Source organism: Rattus norvegicus, chromosome 1 (assembly GCF_036323735.1).
Source record: "Rattus norvegicus strain BN/NHsdMcwi chromosome 1, GRCr8, whole genome shotgun sequence".
NCBI classification, from domain to species: Eukaryota; Metazoa; Chordata; class Mammalia; order Rodentia; family Muridae; genus Rattus; species Rattus norvegicus.
In genome coordinates, this window is record NC_086019.1 from 36,104,148 (window position 1) to 36,125,028 (window position 20,881).

General features: G+C 42.9%; 1 pseudogene; it reads right to left on the reverse strand.

Moving 5' to 3' along the window:
* Positions 1–17,173: 17,173 nt before the first annotated feature.
* Ap2b1-ps1 (adaptor related protein complex 2 subunit beta 1, pseudogene 1) lies at positions 17,174–20,118 on the reverse strand (annotated as a pseudogene).
* Positions 20,119–20,881: the final 763 nt, after the last annotated feature.

The window sequence follows — 20,881 nt, forward strand, 5'->3', positions numbered from 1 at the left end:
CTTGTCTGATATCATTCACTTCCTACAGATCCTGTGAAAACTGCAAAAGCAACCATTATTATCAGAGCTAAACTATGGGAGAGGAACTTCTAAGGCAGAATCAGTGGCTCTAAAGCCCTTTGAAAGGGAAGTCAGTTCCTGCAGTACCCGTGTCACAGCACAGCTTCCATGTGGTGCTTTAGAGACTTTTCTCCTTGTCATCAGAAGGTGCCAATCATCTCTGCTGACACATTCGTTTTCTCCTAGATTAACTCTCTCTTAACTGACTTTTCTTGTGAGGAGCTGGAGAGAGAGGTAGGTACTTGGGGCTAATTGTCAACATGTGAAAACAGAAGCTTAAGACTCATACTGCATAATTCCACATCACATGGTGATTTTCCCATTAGTTCCTAGACAGACAGCCCAGTGTCCAAAGATCATACAAAGGCTCCATAGAGATCCTGTCAAATCAGGGGAGGGGGAAGGCTATAGTGGAGACAGGAAGGTGGGTTTATCTACAGAAGATAAATAGTGTCCTGGCCATTGCCTGGTAACAAGGCTCCAGTAATAGGCTGCAAAGATTTTAAGTGTCCAGGCTGATATGTTAAGGGTGCCAGATATAATGCCACCAGTACTTTCCATAAATCATAAAACGTTAATGGCAGATTAGTCACCATGCCATATGTTTCAGTGAATCCTGTGTAATTATAATGGCAGCGTCAGGCAGCAGATGAGTACTGACTGTTAGGATTGGGGGTAGAGAGCTGTGCATCTCTGTACATGGCCTCCCCATACCCTGTGTCTTAATTTCCTTATGTGGTGGGTTCAGATGAGAACACGTCCTTGCAGGAAATCGATGGCTAGGGTATGTGGCCAGGTCACTGAATTGGCTCCAGTAATGAGTTTCTTTTTCAATTTCCCCATGACCTGCAGGAGTGTCTCTGTGCGGAGGACTGGATGAGGACTTCCAGTGTCATGCCCTAGACTTTGCAATGCCAAACAGTCAAGCCTTAGGGGTGCCTTGCATCAGAAAAGTGCCTGTCACATACAATTACTGAACTCTGCAATGGTCAAAAGAACATCACCCTTGATGTTTGAATATGCCAAGAGGATTATTGGGTTTGCAGTTATGTTTCTCAGTCAGTCCTGATTATTCAGGCATGGAAGTCTGCTTCTATTTACCAACAATTGTATTGACTCAATTAATAGAAGGAAGACATGCTTAGAGAGATAGAGATAGAGACAGAGACAGAGATAGAGACAGAGATAGAAACAGAGATAGAGATAGGTAGGTAAGATAGAAAAAGATGAATGGATGGAAGGATGGATAGATAGATGATAGATAGATAGATAGATAGATAGATAGATAGATAGATAGATAGATAGATAAGTACATTAGGGGGTGCCCCTGTCATTCTTATACCCCAGTATATACCTAGGAGAATATAAGAAATTCATTTTCTTGCACTCACTTTTTTCCTTTGGGGTTGCTAACTTACATCTAATTGGAGCTAAGGTCCACTCCATAGAAGGAAAGTTAAGTCTCATACCATGAACCTAGCCAACTACCATGGCTGCTGAAACCATGGGCTATAGAGGACAATCTATTATTACCATTAAAAAACAATCTGGTCTCTAATGGTATTCTAAATACTTATTCTTACACTCATAGGTAGGTATAGCTCTTACACATCACCTGTGAAGTTTGTTTCTGTGGAAGACATAGGCTACCAAGGATGGCTATTGTTGGTCCAAATGCAGATATGTGACAGATGTGAGATGCTCAGTCCGAAATGGTATGTCTACAATGTGGCCTTTACCAATAAAGCTCAGGTAACATGAGATGGGAGTTAGTATTGTCAGAGCCAGAGGGCCAGGATACCTGTTTTTAAATAATAGTTTCCAGACCTGCTAAAGAAGCTGTAGTCATGAAATCTCAACAATATGACTATGTAAACAAAACCTGTATAGTGACAGCCATTTGAAATGTCAACATAGCTGGAAGGAATCTCAAAAGACTAACCCTTAGATGAACAGGCAATCAGTGACTGCTGAAAGATGGGGAATCTTCTCCACGGATGAGATCCCCTAATAGGTTAGCCAATCCCAAATGGTCAACCCTAAACATGTGTATACATGCACAAAACCAAATAGTTAATGTTAATTAAAGAAGAAAACACCATGAATTTGAGACAGGGGTTGGAAGTGGGGCGGGGGGAGGAAGACCGGGCATAAACTTAGCTGGAAATTGTGTCATTACCATATTCAATGTAATTTTCAAAAAAAATTAAAAATAGATTATACATTTTTAGTCTAGTGTAGTATATGGTCAGTTTCAAAATTTGATTTTGATTTTATTCATGTCTAACCTCTGTAGAAGTATAGACACAGTATGAATATATATTCACACGTGCCTACAGGGTGTGTGTGCTTACACCTGTGGTGCATGATAGTCACATATTGAAACATACGGATGCAGTTAGACATAGTTATTGTATTTGATAGGCATTATTATCTTCTCCGTCTTCCCTCCCCAAGACTAAATAATAATTTCATCTCATAGGAACTTGTCTATTTTTATTACCAAATCCATGAACAAATTTTAGACTTCTCTATTGAAAACTCGCACGCTCTACTTGCCACCCTTTAGCTGTAAAGTCCGTGCTTCCATGTCTGTGCTCAGAGGATGTTTATCACATGAAAATAGTGGCAAGGAGTAGAATCCCTGGGAAACTGTTCTGTGAGTTTTGAGAAGGGCTTGCCTCACAGCATTACATCCCAGAGCTCTGTCTCAAGTTTCATTTATAGCTGTCCTCTCAGCGCCTTACCTTAAGTGTCTTTTTCCTGAGGTGCTTCTGTGCTTTCTTGGTGCAAGTCATTTATTTCTCTGCTTAAAGGAGTCTGGGCACAGAAAGTGGTTTTGAAACAAACAGGTCTAGATGAGGATGTCAATTATACCACCATTCCCATTCTACTCACACATGGTGAGCACCGCGTGTGATGTAGTCCTCTTTCTCATTCTACGGCTGCCGACTGCCTTTCTAGTCCTCAATTCACTTTATCGCTCTCATAACAAATGAAGCTCACAAAATAGGTGACTTAATTCTGCTATTTGTATTCTGTCTTCAAGACAGATCTAAGTTAAAACTGTACACAGTTGCAATTAAACGCCTTATACAACCAGCCGCTGCTTCTCAACCAATTGTGATCTACAGGACTTTGGCTTGCCTGTTATGAGGGATTCTTCTCTACTGAGCACATAAAAAAATCAGAATATTCTGTTTTGTGGGAACAGACGCATTGATTCCAAATGATAAATTATGAATTATAAACTAGTTTGTTATTCATCAAATGGTATTTTCTTCAAAATATAGGCAACCCAAGGCAGAGAAAATTAATAGTGAGTAGTTAAGTTGATTTTCAAATAAGTAGTGTATTTGTCACATTTTATTTGATTGTTTTTTAAATTGTAGAAAAGATGTTAGAACTGTCGTTTGTAGTAGACTCAATTATTGTTGCTCTTGGTTAGCCAGCCTCTCTGATTTTATAATTGACAGGTTTAAAATAGTTTATGTGACAATGAGTATTTCTTAATATGGCTTAATCACTAGTTAGTCATCAAATACATTACTTGAAGGATTTATTTTTGCTTAGAAATTACCAAAATCTTCTTTGTATACTTACTTAAGACAATTTCCTAAAATATTTAAATTATTGTTCATATTACCAGTCATTAAGTCATTAACATAATTTTGTGGTGTGGAGACATTTATACTTGGATCTATATGTATGTTATGTACTGATTTATTTCCTCTATGGGTAGAGAAATGTCTAGGGATGTTAAAATCACTTTTCAAGCTTCATTGGGATTCACTTTCTGTAATGACTGTATTCCCATGGATAAGATGAAAGATTTATGATTGGTCCAAGTCAGGAACTGTGGAAACCCTATGCTCCCTCCATTTTGGCTTCTCCAGTGCCCTCTCAGTGCCAGTATGTATATACACTGGAGAAATCTCACAATGCAGCTTGGGATTTTATATTCAGCTTCAATAACAGGGCTTGCTTGTTAAAGATGTTCAACTCAAAATGGCTATGCCTGCTTGGTCCACACTGGCCATGCTAAACTTAAGGTGAAACTTAGACACAGAATTACCTTTTGCTACACAGTGTAGATCCTACTGCAAGTTTGAAAAGACCATAATTTTAGGCTGAGCAACTATGAACACATTAATTACTATATTAGCCCTGTGATAAGGGGGTGGCTGAAGAGTGTGGGTGTCAGCCTTGTGCTGAGAGGGGCAAAGGGATAGATGGTAGCAGGATCCTAATGTCCTTGAGGATGTCGCCACAGTAAGAGTCATGGCAAGAGGTCAGGACAAGTACACAGGACAGTAAACACACAATCAAGGGTCATGAACAGTAGTAACCTAGAGTTTTTCATGTCCAAGGGCTGGATGATTGTGTCAGTTCTATTATATGTAGTGGCATTTGGTTGATTATATAGGTGAAGACACCTACAGCCAGAAGTTACAACAGGCACAAGGGACTTTATGCTGACCATTTTACAGGCCTTGGATCATCAACTCTCCACTAAATCAGAGCTGTTCCTCGTGACAAAGTGTTTGTGAGGTTGCTTTCAGTAGGCATAAGGAAAAAGAAAGATTGTGCAGATGTCAAGCCCTTGCTGTGTTCACTCGTCCTGCTAATGGTCATATTTACATGTCATCCCCATGGGAAAGAAGATGCAGTACTGTCTCACTAACCACTCAGGTAGGGAAACTGAAGCACAAAGGATTCAGAGAATCTTCCTGAACATACACATTAGCAGTTGCCACTAGCCTATAAGGTCTCAGTGCCCACACTCACAGCTCGAAGAAGTGCTGGCCAGACTACAAAGGAAGTACCATCCACCCACACAACAGCAACCATTCAGCCCCTTCTACTTCCGTATTTGGGATTATGGGTCTATGTGTCATGAGCCAGATGAAGCCTGCTCCCTTCCTGATGAAGATTTCATGTGGATAGAACAGTTAAAAAGAACCATGTGGCTCTGGAGAGCAGATATTTACATTCATCCTTGCAAGTTCCATCATTCAGCTTTGGTGGTACATTCATTCGTCAGAAAGTAATTCCGTATGGCATTATTGGGAAAGGCTTGAAAGCCTCTTGAGATGTTGCTGAGGAGGTTAGCTTGTAAATGCCTCTGGTTAACTGCAGTGAAGACTACACTGTAGAGAGAGGGCAGGGCAGATGAGCAGGCATCCCAACCTAGTCCTGGGCCCTGCATGCACGTTCATCCTCACAGTGTTCAGCAAGCTGTAGATAGCATAGGTGTGATGCAGGTTAGAAGGGGGCTTTGTCTGCACCACACACGATAGGATGACAAGAGAGATTGTGGGTGATACAGTGCTAGGGAGAGAGCAGCTGCTAAACTGGAAAGGTAATCACATCCCAAAGCAGAATCTTCTGACAAGATCAACATGAGCCCCAAATATATATTCCTTGTCTCTGAAAAAAATGGGGCAGTTCAGCCCAACCCCAAGCATCTTTGTTTTCTTCATCATACTCACATAGTCCACCAGATCCAAAGACATGGTAACTAGCCAGCCGATAAAAAAGAATTTTATACGATGTATTTTGATCATATTTCTCCCTCCCAGATCATCCATACCTCCCTACCCACACAACTGCAAGCATATTCTCTCTCTCCTCCCTCTCTCCCTCCCCCCTCTCTCTCAACAAAGGAAAAAAAGTGAAAATTTAAAAAATATAGCAAATGTAAAGTGTGTGGTGGATCTAAGTGGGTGAGAGCTCATATAAATTAAAACCCCCATAGGTAGCTAACTGGTGGAGCTGGGTGCTGGGCACAAGGAGGCATTTGACAACCTCCCTTCTAGTACACGTGCCTGATATTTTCTAGAGTGAAATAATTTTACGCAGATGATAACATAAAGGCCTTGTTAAGACTTTTATTTTTAAAGCAGACACGGTTCATTCACATCTGCATGTGCCTAGCAGTAAGCTGGCACCATTCACTTTAGAGAACCTCCTTACCTCAGTAGATGGAGACTATAAGCTAGCGAGTTTAGGTTATGCGGGCATGATCACCTTTGCAGGAATAAAGGGAGATAAAACATGAAACTGAAACAGGAAGGGGTGAGAGAGGTTTAGTTGCTATTTGGACTAGGAAGTTTAAGGGCTGGTTGGTACCTGAAAAAGTGATGAATGAATAAAGAACTGAAGGAGGAGAAGGAGGAGGAGAGGGGGGGGACAGAGAGAGAGAGAGAGAGAGAGAGAGAGAGAGAGAGAGAGAGAGAGAGAGAGAGAGAGAGAATCCCTAGATGAGGACATGTGTCTCAGAGAGGATGTGTCTTCTGCAAAATATCAGCAAGGGATTCAGAGTGAGTTGGCAGAAGCAGAAGAGGACAGGACAGAACAAAGCCATACATCATTCAGAGCACTTGGCCACTCTAAAGTCTTTTCCTTTTCTTTTTTTAATTTTCTTTTTCTTGGATATTTTATGTATTTACATTTCAAATGTTATTCCTCTTTTCCTCCCCCATACCCCTCCCCCTCTTCTGTGAGGATGTTTTCACTCCCATCTACCCACTCTGACCTCAACACCCTGGCATTCCCCTACGCTGGGGGAAAGAGCCTTTGCAGGACCATCCTGCTATTGATGTTTTTGTCCCCATTGGCACAAGAAGTCATAGAAGGATTCATTGGAGGGGCAATATGTGACAAGTACTTGGCAAGAGTCACAGGGCACTAAAAAGTGCAGGAAGACCACTTCAGAGATAGATTCAACTGACAGCTCAAAATAATTGTTCAGAAGATCATCACAGAGAATCAGACATTTGAGATCTCTCTGTTCAAACAGTAAATGGAACTGAACTTTATAGAATTAACTCCTCATATCTGTAGTAGCAGAAATAATCCACTGCACCCAGAGCCTTCCTGTGCGCTCCAGAACCCGGAGGCTCTAGTTTCTTGTGCTTTTCCTCCCAAGCAGCAGGCCCTTCTCCACCAAGTGGTCCTGAGTGCTGGAGATCCATCACTGCACCAGTTCTCAGTTCTCACTGCCTTAGATTCTTCCCACTCTCTTTCCAAAGGCCCAGATTGAGCAGTTTGATTTAGGCATCATTGGAGCTGAAGGAGGGTTCCTCATTCCACGGACTCGCTGTCTGCTTCGGAACTTGGTAATGGGCATCCCACCCCCTCTGTGTCCCTGTGTCTAGAGAAACTTAGGTGAAAAGCTTCAAGGGAAGACATCCCTCTAAAATTTTGTCCTAATTATTGATCTTAGAAGCTTATAGAGAAAGGCTTGCATTGTGGGCTACCATGATATTTCCTGCTGAATAAAACAGCAGCTGATTTGAGGCTAGAAAACATCAAGAGAAAGTACGCTATTGGACCCGTTTGTGAGTGCAGATGTTGAATGTGTCTTTTGAAGCAAAGTCGGTCTTCAAAGACTAAACACATAAAATGGTGCTCATTGATAGTTTTAACAGCATATTTAAAAACCTACTGGTTGTGTTTAATGCAAATTCATCTTTCTTTGCCTGCAAAGAAATTTAGACTCATTGGTCTTCTTTATTGACTACATTCTAATGAGATCTTAGCCTCAGTACTCTTGTAAGCTGAATAAGCTATGATTTCACTATTATGAATGGTTATTCATAATTTCTACTTACCTTTCTGAAATTCCACTCACAGAGCTTGTGGGCAACTCTCTTTTTTGCTATTGAGAATGATTTCAAATGAGTTCGAACAATTCTTCTGGTCAGAGACACAGAAGGTCAATGCGATTCTTAATTAAATTTCTGTAAGCCTCCCCTGGAAATGAAAAGTATGTTGCTTGAAATGAGACTTCTCTATGGATGAGATACCACTTGAAAACACCCAGAAATGCATTCAAATGCCACCTGACATGAATGGCCTCTGGATAGGATGGTTGCTCCTCCTATGGGACACATGGGCATGGGCCAGGGACAGTGCTCATAACACGTTGAGTAGGTTTGTTGCAATTCTTCTGTGTCAAGAGCTCTATGGTCCTCCTACCATGCTCAGTCTCACTGAAGGCAGAGGAGAATCCCTATACTGTGCTGTGCTTATGAGAAGACAATGTAGTAGTCACTCTCTGTTCAATCATAGGAACTTTGACTTTCTCATCCTCCCTGGCTGAGAACAACATGTGGTGGAAAGAATTGGCCAAATTCAAAGAAAACCCACATTATTCTGCTAGAGTCTGATGCTGCTCTGTATTCTTTTTACCACTGCAACATCTGCTTACATTCTTGCTTTTTCTAATACACTCTTTTTTTTCCCCAGGCCTGAGAACTAAACCTAGGGTCCCGCACTTGCTAGGAAAGCACTCTACCATTGAGCTAAATCCCCAACCCCCGTTCTTGCCTTTCCTAACCGTATGGTCTACTTTCTAATGTTCTTTGAAATCTGTAATTTATAGCACTTTATAGCTCAAGCACTTAGATGGTTTCCTATTTCAGAGTCAATTTTCTCTGCCTGGATTTTAGATCATTCAAGAACAGTGATCTCAGCTGATCTCCTGTTCAGACTGTCTACAGATACATCAACCAGGAACCAGTCCAAAACCTTCTCCAGGTCAGAGCATCCTGTCATTCTGATGCCTTGCCCCTGCCTAGTAAAGTATCTTTATTTTCCTCAATTCTTCAGATTATACCAAATCTTTCAAAACTTAATTATATTTTCCTGACTCTTTTCTTCCCATTGTCACAGGTTATGACAGCAAAAATGCTGGAGCCAAAGGGTGAATTCATGGCCCTCTGGAGTCCTTTTACTTTCTGGAAACGGGAGTGGTGATATCCACACAGTGTGTCCTTCCATTATTTTTTATTAGATATATTTCTTTATTTACATTTCAAATGTAATTCCCTTTCCCGGTTTCCTGTCCATAAGCCCCCTATCCCTTCCCCCTCCCCCATACAGGTGTTTTCCCCCATACACCCCCTTACTGCCTTACATCCCCATCCCCTCCTTCCCAGCCCCGTGACATTTTCCTGCACTGGGGGGGTCCAGCCTTGACAAGACCAAGGGCTTCCCCTTTCACTGGTACTCCAACAAGGCCATCCTCTGCTACCTATGCAGTTGGAGCCCTGGGTCAGTTCATTTATAGTCTTTGGGTAGTGGTTTAGTCCCTGGAAGCTCTGGTTGGTTGGCATTGTTGTTCTTATGGGGTTGGGAGCCCTTTCAGCTCTTTCAATCTTTCCTCTAATCCCCCCACGTCCTTCCATTATTAAATGTACTCTTGTGTGTACATTTAATACATATAGACACAATGCCTGGTGCACACTGAGTTCCCAAACATGGGTCTGAAGCTGGTGCCATCTCTCCGGAAAAATCATTATTTTTTTTCCTAAATATTCCTTCTTACTTCCCTGTTTTTCTCACTTACTATTTCTTTAGAAACAAGGGGTACTAGAAATATAATCGATACTATTATGTAATCTACCATGGGTATCCCAGTTGGGTCTAGTACCCTTTGATGAAAGAGAAAGTATTTCCATTTTTCTTGTCTCTACACAACCTGGCAAAATGGTGACTCCACTTGAGAAACACAATTAATGGAAATAGAACCATTTATTCCTCAGTCAACCAAATGCTTCAGCTGCTTTCTTGAGCTTGGAGTAGACAAGTGAGTTCATTCCTTATACCCTAGGAGGACACAAATGAGGGAGGAGACATGTAAATGTATAAATATAAACATGTTAATGTCAAAGAATGGGTCTTTTAATGACCAGTTCCATAGTATCTCTGTTTCAGTTAGAGTATCTATTACTGTGAAAAAAACCACCATGACTTAAAGTAACTTGGGGAGGAAAGGAAACTTGTTTCTTCTTACAACACTCAGATGTGACTCCATCAATGAGGGAAGCCAGAGCAGAAACTTAAGCAGGAACAGAGGCAGAGACTGTGAAAGGACACTGACTATCAGCTTGTTCCCTGTGGCTCACTGGGTACTGTTGTTGTAAAAATATAAAAATAGAAAAGACTAATGTTGTCTTTTACCCTGCTAGGTCCACGCCGCGGTGTCCCAATATATCTGCTAGATATCTTGGCGGAAACACAGCCCAGCCGCACACTTTCCTACACTCAAACCCTCACATAAAAGAACACACAACACAATAATCTTAGATCCAATTAGTATGATATAATTGCCACTTAAACACACAATGCCTGGTACTATCCATCCCTTGAGAACATTAATAACAACCTGTAAAACACAGAGCCGAATCTTAACATTACCTGCCATCTTGTCCTGCCTCAGCTTCTCCCCTCTCTCCAGTCTCCTCCTCCTCCTTCAAACTTCTCTCCCATCCTTCCTTCTCCTCCAATGACAGGCCTCCTTCTATCCTGTACCTGCCCCTCACCAGTACTTTACAAATTCAACAGAGGTGGCTCTGGTGAAGTCACCTGAGTCCTGAGTCCTTGGCTAGGCAGCTATCCTTGGGGCAGTGGAATTAGCATCAAAATACAGTAACTTCAGAGCAAACCACAACAGGGTATTTTATCAATTCAAGTTTGTTAGATGAAACAGCACACTCTTGGACAAATCACAGACAAGCCAGAGCATGTCCGCCAGGAAAGGCACCTCTGAGGGGCAGGGTGTAAGAGAGAAGTAAAGAAGAGAGAGCTCTGGGTTGAGGTATGCATGTTTTATCAACTACGATACAGACAACACACATGCAGCAGGGTGTGTGTACAAAGGGTGCAATGGACACAGGAGCTGCGCTATCACCTAGAGATGACATCATCATCGGGTTCAAGAGCTGGTTCCTTGCTTCCTGCTCTCTAGGGGTGTCATCAATTTTGGGGTGTAGCTGACTTTCACTATTAGGTCCCATTTAACAGTTGTTGACATCAGGCTCCTCTGTGGACAGTGACTGGTAATCCTGTAAAAGGAGCTGATTGTTTGGTTAGAACATTTTCGAATTTGTGGTTGAAAGAATGTAGAGACAAGGTTAATGAAGCAGGGAGCAAAAAGCCAGAAAAAAAGAGGAGAAGAGACATTAAGAAGGGCAGTATCCATTTCCATATAGGGCTTTTGAAAACCCAGGAGTCAGAGGCCTCACGTTGTTCCCTGCATTTCTGGATGTCTGATTGTAGTTGCTAGATTTTGTTTCTCACTATCCCAGATTTGTTGACGTAGAAGCAGCATTCTTCTTGGAGAATATTTAACAACTGGAAAACATTACTGGTGATTTTATTTTTAACAAACTACTGTTTATATCTTACTTCTAACTCTTGAAGCCAAGTGGAAAGTTATTTCACTGTGGACTATAAGGCCAAAATATCATTAGAGGACCTCTACCTTAGACTATATTCAGATGCCTGAGCAAATTCATTTTTCATTTGTCCTTATAAATGTGGAGTTGACTTTGTAACAAAGGGCCCAACTTAAGAGCTTTTAAATGTTTATGTTTGCTTACACTTTTACTGTTGGCTTTGAAATGTTTCAAACATGTACATATTGATCTGTGTGTTATCTCTTCTGATTTTTGATACCAGCTTTTTAACTGCTTCAATCCTATGTGTTCAGTCACAACACTCCCCAAAACTTCACTTCCCCAATCTGTATCATGTTACTCCTATGTTTAGTTCCCTACAGGTCATCTACTTTTATGTTTAACTCTCTCAGTGTCATGTCCTTCTATGCTTAGCTCCCTCTGGGTCATCTCATTGTATGTTTAGTTCCCTCCAGGTCATCCTCAACTTATATTACTTGAAGAACATGTGTTTCTTTCATCCCTGACACATGAGCTGATGTCATAATCAATGTCACAGATGAGAAGTTCTTTTCTTTGCCTTTACTATAGTATTTTTATTTATTTCCTTTTTAATACATTCTAATTTTATAATTTCTATAGCAGCATCAATCATTTCAAGTATATATCTCCTATACTCACATCACTATCCTCTATATCACAAGCATTCTCCTTCATTTTCTTCATAGTCTGTGTGAATATGGTTATGGAAAAGGCCCACACATAGTAATTAGATGATGAAACTCGTGTGTCTTCATTAATAATCATTATTTTCTCTATATATAGTTTTTTTCCCATGAAGCATTTGGATCTGTTTGTCTGGTGCTATTTTTATGAATATTTTGTGACTTACTTCCTTTCTGTCCTCCTCATTCCATTTTTACAGACAACTGTATCTAGATTATCTTCCACAGTGTCATTTTGGCTGGGGGAGGATGGCTTTCGTGACAATCTTCATGAAGAACTGTTATTGAGTTTTTGCTTTCAAGCAGTCAAGCTGTAGTTGATGCACAGATGAGATCTGCTAATCTGCTAAAGTTGTGTTTCTACTCCATTCTTCATGCATTGTCTGAAACTCTGGAAATAAAACCTGCTTCTTTCTATTACTTGGTTAACCATGCTACTGGCCATGTCATCAAGCAAAACTTATGCTTGATCCTTCCCTTTGGCTTACCTGTTTTCAGATTGTGTTGGTTCCTAGAACCTTCCCACCATTTATAGCTCCTTTTAAAAGAAAACATTGCTTGAATTTTCACTGTGACTCATAAGGCAAGGCTAGATCTCCTGGCAAGGTGCATCTATTATGTCTGCCTCTGCATAAGGATGAACACCCCTTTCTAAATAACAAAAGAAATTTAGGGACATGTCTTAGAAATATTTTTTCTGTATGATTTACCATATAACATTGCTGTTTACAAAAAGATGAATAGCATTGAATTGTATCAGCGTGGCCTTGAAATTACCTCATCCATACGGTTCCTAATCCATTGCAAACCTAGGAAAACATCAGGCCAGTTGAACTTAGGCCACTTCCTTTAATGATCCCAAGGACTGATGAGAACAATGTCCTGGATGCTTGTCTCCTGCTCCAGGAGTCTGACTGAAATGATGATTCTGTCAGGAAGTCTAGCTAAAATCATTAACAAGTACAAGGAAGCTAATCTAACTCTTACAGGCTGTCCCCAAATTAAAGTACACCATTATTCAAAACCTCATTCTAAGTCAGACATTTGAAACTCTGGGTTTTCCCTGAATGACTCAGCTCTTTCAGTTAAAACCCTGTGGGGGCTTTTTTTTTTTTTTTTTTGGTTTTGTTGTTGTTGTTTTTTGTTTTTTGCTTTTTGTTTTTTAAGGGAAAGAGAGGAGGAGTTGTTCTGAGAAAGAGCAAGTGACTGGGGAGAACTGGGAGGAGTGGAGGGAGGGGGGGACTGTAGTCAGGATGTGATGTATAAGAGAAGAATAAATAAATAAAAATCAGGGAAGTCAACAAGAATATTGAGCCCTACTATGCTGGTTAGTTTTTATGTCAGCTTGATACAAGCCAGAGTTAGCTGTTCTCAGCAAGAAGGGAATCTTAGTTGAGAAAATGCCTCCATGAGATTCATCTATAAGGCATTTTTAAAATTAGTGATTGATGGAAGAGGATACAGCCCATTGGTGGTGGTGCCATCACCAGGATGATGGTCCTGAGTCTTATAGGAAAGCACCCTAAGTAAGCCATAGGGAGCAAGGCAGTAAGCAGGGCTCCTCCATGGCCTCTACAGTAGCTCCTGCCTTCCCATTCCTGCCTTGTTTGGGTTCCTGCCTGACTTCCTTCAGTGATGAACAGTGATATGAAAGTATCATCCAAATAAACCCACTTCAGTGATATGAAACTTTGAGGAGAGAGGATACTGTCAATCATGGTAAGAGAGAATACGCTTTCAAGTGCACATTCATAAGAAAAGACAACTCTTGCATTAGGAAATTTCTCCATAGCAACCGTACCTCCGCAATTCCATTAACAACTGTTCCTTGATGGCAATCAGTGATAGAAACAAAACAAAATAAAACCCATTTATTATATTCTACACTGTATGAACCTCTACAATTCATCCCATCGGTTTCCTTGAGACATTGATGGCATCAGCCCTCATCTAGGAAAAAGAATAACAAGAACAGAAAAACTAATCCTAGCTCCTGGCCCAGCTCCTGGAATCTGACTGGGGACTGAAGCTTTAACTGTAGAGCAGCTGGTCTGCTAAGGCCTTCAGTGCTGTAACTGTGAACAACAAGTTCTTGCCCACTGTCCCAGCAGTGAAAGGTGGATCTCTAGCACAGACTATGGACAGTAATTCCTGGGATTCACTGCATGTTTTTTTCAAATAGGGAGGAGCTGTGATAGAACTTGGCAGACACCAGTAAGGATGTTTAGCTGGATTCAGAATTAATTGGTTAGAATTAGGGTTTCACAACTTTCCTAATGTTGTTACCCTTTAATATAGTTCCTCTTGTTGTGGTGATCCCAACTATAAAATTATTTTCATTGCCCCTTCATAATGTAATTTTGCTACTGCTTTGTTATATAAATATCAGATATACAGGATATATGATGGGCAACCCCCAAAAGGGTCTTCTTGACCCGCATGTTGAGAACCTCTGAGTTAGACTAAACGTGAAATCATGGCCTCAAGAAGAAATGGTGCTTCCATAGAGCATAGAGCACTGACAGCCAGAAAAGGTTATGGACCTGTTCTCGGCAAGACCAATGAGAATCTGCTCACTTTTCAAGGAAAAGGGTTGCTTTATGGAGGAGCTTTGGTGGATATTTCTTGTAATGGCCCCAGAGAGAGTAGACTGCAGATATATTTACCCTTTTAAAATCCTTCCAGAAAGTCTAGTGATTTGATTTAGTAAACATAAAACTATGAGCAAGATGGATAGACGACATACACCTAGGATGAGCTTTCCAGTGCAACGTGATGTAACCAGTGTCCTGGATGAGTTTTTTTTGTGTGTGTGTGTAAATGAGTTTATTGGTGAATACACAAGGTAAAGGCTCCCCAATCCCCACCTCCCCAACAACAGACCCCGACAGAACAGGAAACTACGCGTTCCTGGGACAGCTTTTACTCTCCGCACCTGGTCCCAGTCCCAAGCTTCACAATAGGGACCAGGCTGGGAACAAACACGTGGGGAATCTGACCAGAAAGAGCTCTGGTGGGTTTGCTTCCCTGCCCTCTGTACTTCAGCTTTCAACAGCGACACACTTCAGCCAAGGAGAGCAGATACAGGATAAACTGACCCCAGTTCTCCCAATCTAGTCAAGCTCAAAACTGACCTGAAGGGGAAGCTTCAGGAAGGCAACAGAGTCTCTTCAGGAGAGCTCCTTGCCTCCTCCTAACTCCCTTGGGGTAAAAACAAGAGGGAGTCAGACAGCATGGATGGGCTCAGGCCAGCAGAGAACCACAGCTGGTATCTGTCACTGGTGGAGGGGCTGATAGAGGCCTTAGTTTCTGGGGTGGACATGTTCTGGTATAAAATTTTCTTTCTGCTTGCCCTGACACATGTACTTTTGGGAATTTGCTTTGAGATGAGAACACTGTCTGTAGTGGGAATCCCTTACACCACTCACATCCAACTGACTCCAGGAATCGGCACCGACAAGGGAACTTGGTCAACTTGCTTTCCACCCAATATACCACCTGCCTCCCACACAACCCTGCAGTATTTCCTACTCCCCACATGGTGAGTGAGTGAGTGAGTGAGTGAGTGAGTGAGAGAGTGAGAGAGTGAGAGAGGGATGTTATTTCTTTTTTGCCAGCCAGCAATCCTCTTAAAGACTTTGGGAGGAAATAGGATCACTCCAGACACACTTTTAAAAGAAGCTGGTTTCTACCCTGATTTTTCCAGTTTCTCCTCGGGATCCAGTGGGTCAGGTCTGAGTCCTACATGAGGTCTTTGGACCCTGGCATGCTTCTGCCTTGAGCATAGGACTCTGAATGGACCCTGAATACCAGGTGCCAGGCTGTGCAACAAGTGCCACATCTCAAGCAGTGTGAACAGAGCAGGGTGACAGTATAAGGCTTTCTTCGATGGCTCATACCAATTCCTTAGGGAGAGGACTTCCCATCCCCAGTCCTCTGTGAGATGACAAGAACTACACAGCCTTCTGGAATGATCTTCCTGTGCTTTGGAGCTTGAGTACCATGGATGGAGGGCAGATCAGTGAGCTGAGGGACAGTGAGAATTGGCAACACCTCTACACACTTCTATACTCACTGCTCACTGGCCAGCCTCCGAACTGTGGCTCCAGGACAGCCTGGCGAATGTCAGCTCCGCTTTCACTCTTGTTACCTGGATGCAAACTCATGTAACTGAGACGCCAGCTGCCACCTGACGCCAGGGACTGGGTGGAGCACCAAACTCAGTATGGAGTGTGCAAAGAGCCACAGGCAGGCACAGGAAAGGCAGAGGCTTTAAGGAAAGAACAATGAGCCGGCCACATAGGGAAGCTGATGGAGGTCGGGACCAGTCTCAGCTCTGCTACTCAAGAGCCAAGAGGCCACCTTGGCAGCACACTTCTTCCCTATCACCTTTCTTTGTAGAAAAACAGGGTTGGGGAAGTCACTAAAGTCCGTCTTAACTCTCAAACACTGACTTTAAATCTGAACTAGCCCTGAAAAACAGGGAAGGAGGCTAGGGGAGGGCGCTGTGTTCTTACTCATGTCTACCCAGCCTCCTCAGGGTGACTCCTGGGCTAGCGCTGTAGACACGAGCACAGCTCTGCCATCTCTCAGCACTGTGCTCACATGTCCAGTGTCCCTGCACTCAGAAACATCAATGTGGTCGTCAAATGAGAGAGCATGGGCATAAGAGAGCTGGAAGGCGTGGCCAAGGTGAGAATGCGAAAGACCAGGAGTGGGGTCGCCCCTCCTTGTCCCAGAAGGGGCCAGGGCCATATGTCTCCAATAAGACTGTGTCTGAGGAGGGTCAGTCACCCTTTCTACTCAGCGTTCTACCTCAATATCTCATCTGTACAAAAATATAAAACAATAAGGTGCAGTGTATGTTTCAGTGACACTCTTCCTCGCTCTAATTAACTTGTTGCCTTTTTCTGCTTGTGAAATGAGCTTTCGATTACAAAATATCAAACTACACTCAAAAGAGGGTGTAGAAAAGGCTAGCCATTGGCACAGCACAGAGGAACTCACAACTAAGGACAGAGAGCATCGGCAGGTGGCAGAGGTGGGCGATGGTGGAAGGAGATGTCATGGGAAGCTAACCTACCAATGGGGTGAGTGCTAATATCAGCACAAAATGACTGGCCACTACCGGGGTGGGTACCGCAGGGTTTGGGTTCAGGCTCTACACAACAATACAATGTCTTCCAGTTAAGAGTTCGTGGCTTGCACTGATTACAGGCTGACTGGACCCATTTATTAGTTTTTCAAAATGCTGTCGTAGACCTGATAGATGTACTGAGAGACTTCAGGGGCTCTACACTTCAGCGACAGCGTATAATTGGGGTTTCCTGGCTGGATCCGCAGCTCTGCCAAAATCCAAATGCCATTAGTGAGCTTCAGGGACTGGTACAGCATGTCCTGCCCCTCCACATTCCTCTTGGCGATAGTGTAAACATTGTTGTTTTGCAACTTGCTGGAAACTGTGTCAGCGTTTAAATGACACTCCTTAATCTGAAATTGGAGCTCATTTTCATTGGGAATATCCTTCCACGTCGCAAGGAAGACCTGGCGTTCCATTTTGCCATCTTCTACAAAAAGCACATTGAGTGGGATGAGGCAGCTGAAGTAGAAGACATCAATATTGTTTTTAACAGCCACCTGCAAGTTATTCAGAGGTTCCATCTTCATGGGCCCAAGGTGTTGAGAGGCAGAGACACATCAATGCTCTGGTTTGACATCAGTGGAGTATGTATGGCCAAGGGAGTGCTTGGGATGACACCGAAGCTATTCTTGTTAAACTGGATGGCAAAATCTGTCATGTGCTGCAGGGCTTTGTTGGTGAAGTTCATTTCCATATAGATGTGCCCTTGGCGGTGAGTAAACGTCCCCGAAATCTCCAAGCCTTTAGCCTTTACAGCAGGTAGCCAGACTGCCTTAGGAGCCACATATCCGCCAGGTGCCATGCCTATCCCAGTGGAAAGCTCAAACAGGTCATTCAGACCACTGCTGACCACAGCAGGAGTAGGTGAAGGAGCGAAGGTTGCAGGCACTGATGACGGGATGAAGGACTGTCCTACCAGGCTATCCAGTCCTCCTCCTAAAAGATCCACTGCTCCCATCTGCATGGAGGACACTTGCGGGACATTCACTGGGGGACCCAGGTCAAGATTTAAAAGATCCCCCAGAAGGTCACCTTGAGAGGGGATGACCTGAGGCTCTTCCAGGTTGGTTGCAGTGGTGGTGCCAACAGGGCTATCACCTGCATCAGTGCTCCCATGGTGAATTGGCAAGTGTTTGCGATGAAGGCCATGGCTCCCTTCCACAAAAGCATTCGGAGGTTTATGGTACACGGAGGCCAAAGAACCAATGTGGCAGATGAGCTCATCCAGGAGGGTAGGTTCAATGAGGTCTGTTTCCTCAGAGATCAATGGCTTCTCAGACAACACTACTTCTTTGGCTGTCACAGGGTCAGTTGAAAGAAGGCGCCAATAAATATAACCCCGATCTCGAAGGTCAGGATTATCAGAATCCTGTGTGGCCAAGCTCAAGACCTGTTGGACCAGCTCCTGTGTTTCTGATGGCTTCTTGAGAAACAGTTTCACTATGGCGGTAAGCAGCGTGAGCTGCACCTGGGTGCTTTCATCATGAAAACCTTCCAGGAAGCTCTCTAGTAACTCATCGGCATTATTGATTCTTTCAGCATACCCTCCTACAATCCAAATCATAGCCGCTTGGGCATCGGGTTCAGCCAGGGAGTCCAAGTTCTCACACAGCGTGGCGATAATGCTCTCATACTTGTTGGGGTATTTTCGGAAGATGTCCCTGATGACAACAATTGCCTCTTGGACCACATAATTTACTTTGGTCTGGATTAGATCGAGCAGTGTGCTTACACAGCGTTCTGCTGTCTGCTCCACTTTGATGGCACACCGTCCAATGGCCCTCACAGCTTTGCGAACAAAGTCCACATCAACTTCAGTGGCATATTCTTTCAGTTCTGCCAGAACCTGAGCAATGTTGGCTTGGGATGCAAGACGAATCATGATGTCTAACTTCTCTAGTTTAACATAGATAGGATCATTGTACTTCACAAAGAAGACCTTGATTTCCTGCTTCAAGCTTTCAGGCCTTTTCTGGACAATTAGGTTGATGTTCCTCAGGGCAACATACTGCACTTCTGGCTCCCCAGAGAGCAAAGTGACAAGTGGAAGCGCTAGCTTATTTAGCAGCATATTGTAGTAGTCAGAGTCCTTGGGTAACAACTCTAGAAACTTCATCAGAACTTTTACTGCTGAAAGCACCACTGCAGAATTGGCATAAGAGAGCCGAGGCGTCACTCGCTCACAGATGCTCTGAGCTTCCCGGTCATCTTTAGGGTTGTAATTAGACAGGCAGTCCAAGATGAAAATCTGGCCCCACTCAGTGCACTCATTCAGGGCTGTGAGCAGCTTATTGATATTCTGAGGGTTCAGATCAAGTAAGTTGCTGTTTAGGTGAGACTCACTGATCTCAGACAATGCTGCTACAGCATTAGCCACCACCATTGGGTTTGAATCTGCTATGAGATCCCGCAGAGAATCCAGAAATCCCTGATCTTCCACCATCTGGGCATTGATATCATGGAGTTTTGCCACGCATACTGCTGCTGTTTTCCGAACATAGGGGTCTTCATCCTTCAAGCACTTGCAGAGGGGTTCACAGAGATACTCTGTAATCTTGTCCACCCGGATGCATCCCATGGTTCTAACTGCCAAGGCTCGAATCAAAGGATTGGGATCTTCACAATCCTTCACAAAGCTGTTGACAGCCATGATGGCCATGTCTGGCTGACTCTTGGCATAGTTCATCAGAGAGGTACACAAGCTTCTTTAGTTCCAGGTTGTCAGTCTGCATACAGTTCACCACATCTGGGAAGAGAGAGCTCACATCCTTCCCCATGGTCATAACAACAATCACTTTCTTCACAGCCTCCTTCCTCTTTTCTTTCTTTTCATTGTTGAGTTCAGCTTTTAATTCAAAGATTTCTCCCTTCTTATTGGTTGTGAAGTACTTGGAGTCAGTCATGATTCTGGATCTTCAGCGTGAACCGGAGGCAAGGGCAGGGTGGCGGCGGCAGTCAGAGAGCACAGCCGGGAAGGTGGTGTAATGGTTTCCTGCCCGTCACGATTCTCTCTCCCTGGATGAGTTTTACAACAGCAGCACCCACATAATGTTATCATGCATGATCTTCTGGCCCACAGACACTGAAAAGATGCTTTTTGTTCAAGTTAATATGTCGGAGGGGAAATCTACCAATGCAAGAATTGTTTTCTCTTATGAGTGTGCACTTGAACATGTGTGCAGTCACTTAGGGTGACAGTGTCTCCTTTCCTTGCAGTTTCATAGCCCTGAAGTGAAAGCAGAAGCTTGTGTGTTGTCATTTGAGACGTCTCTGGCTCCCAAGCAGCATGTGCCAATTTCTGAAGAGATTTTTGCAGTCTCACTGGGACCTGTATTAGAATCTGGTTAGTGAGAATTCACATCAGACAATGATAACCAAGTGACATACTCATAACACTAAGTAGCCCCAAAGGGAGACACCCTAATGTGCCATCTGAAGTCAAGCTGGATTGAACTGGAGCTTCAGAAATCATGACAAAACCATCAGACAAACATGTACTTTCTGTAATTCTTTCTCGTTTTTTTCTTCCTACTAACATTTTCTTGTCAAATTGAAATGAAAACCCCTTAATTAGAATCATTTTTCTTTCTACTTATGTAAATCCTATTCATTTTAATGTGCACCACGTAACACTGTTGTAGAATTTTCAAGTTCCTTGTTATTCTCATCAGTATCGGGAGCATGAGATTAGTGTTTTGGAAAAAAAAAGAAATTGTTTGACATTGAGTTTGGAACATCATGGCTCACAAAACTCAACACCAACTGATGAA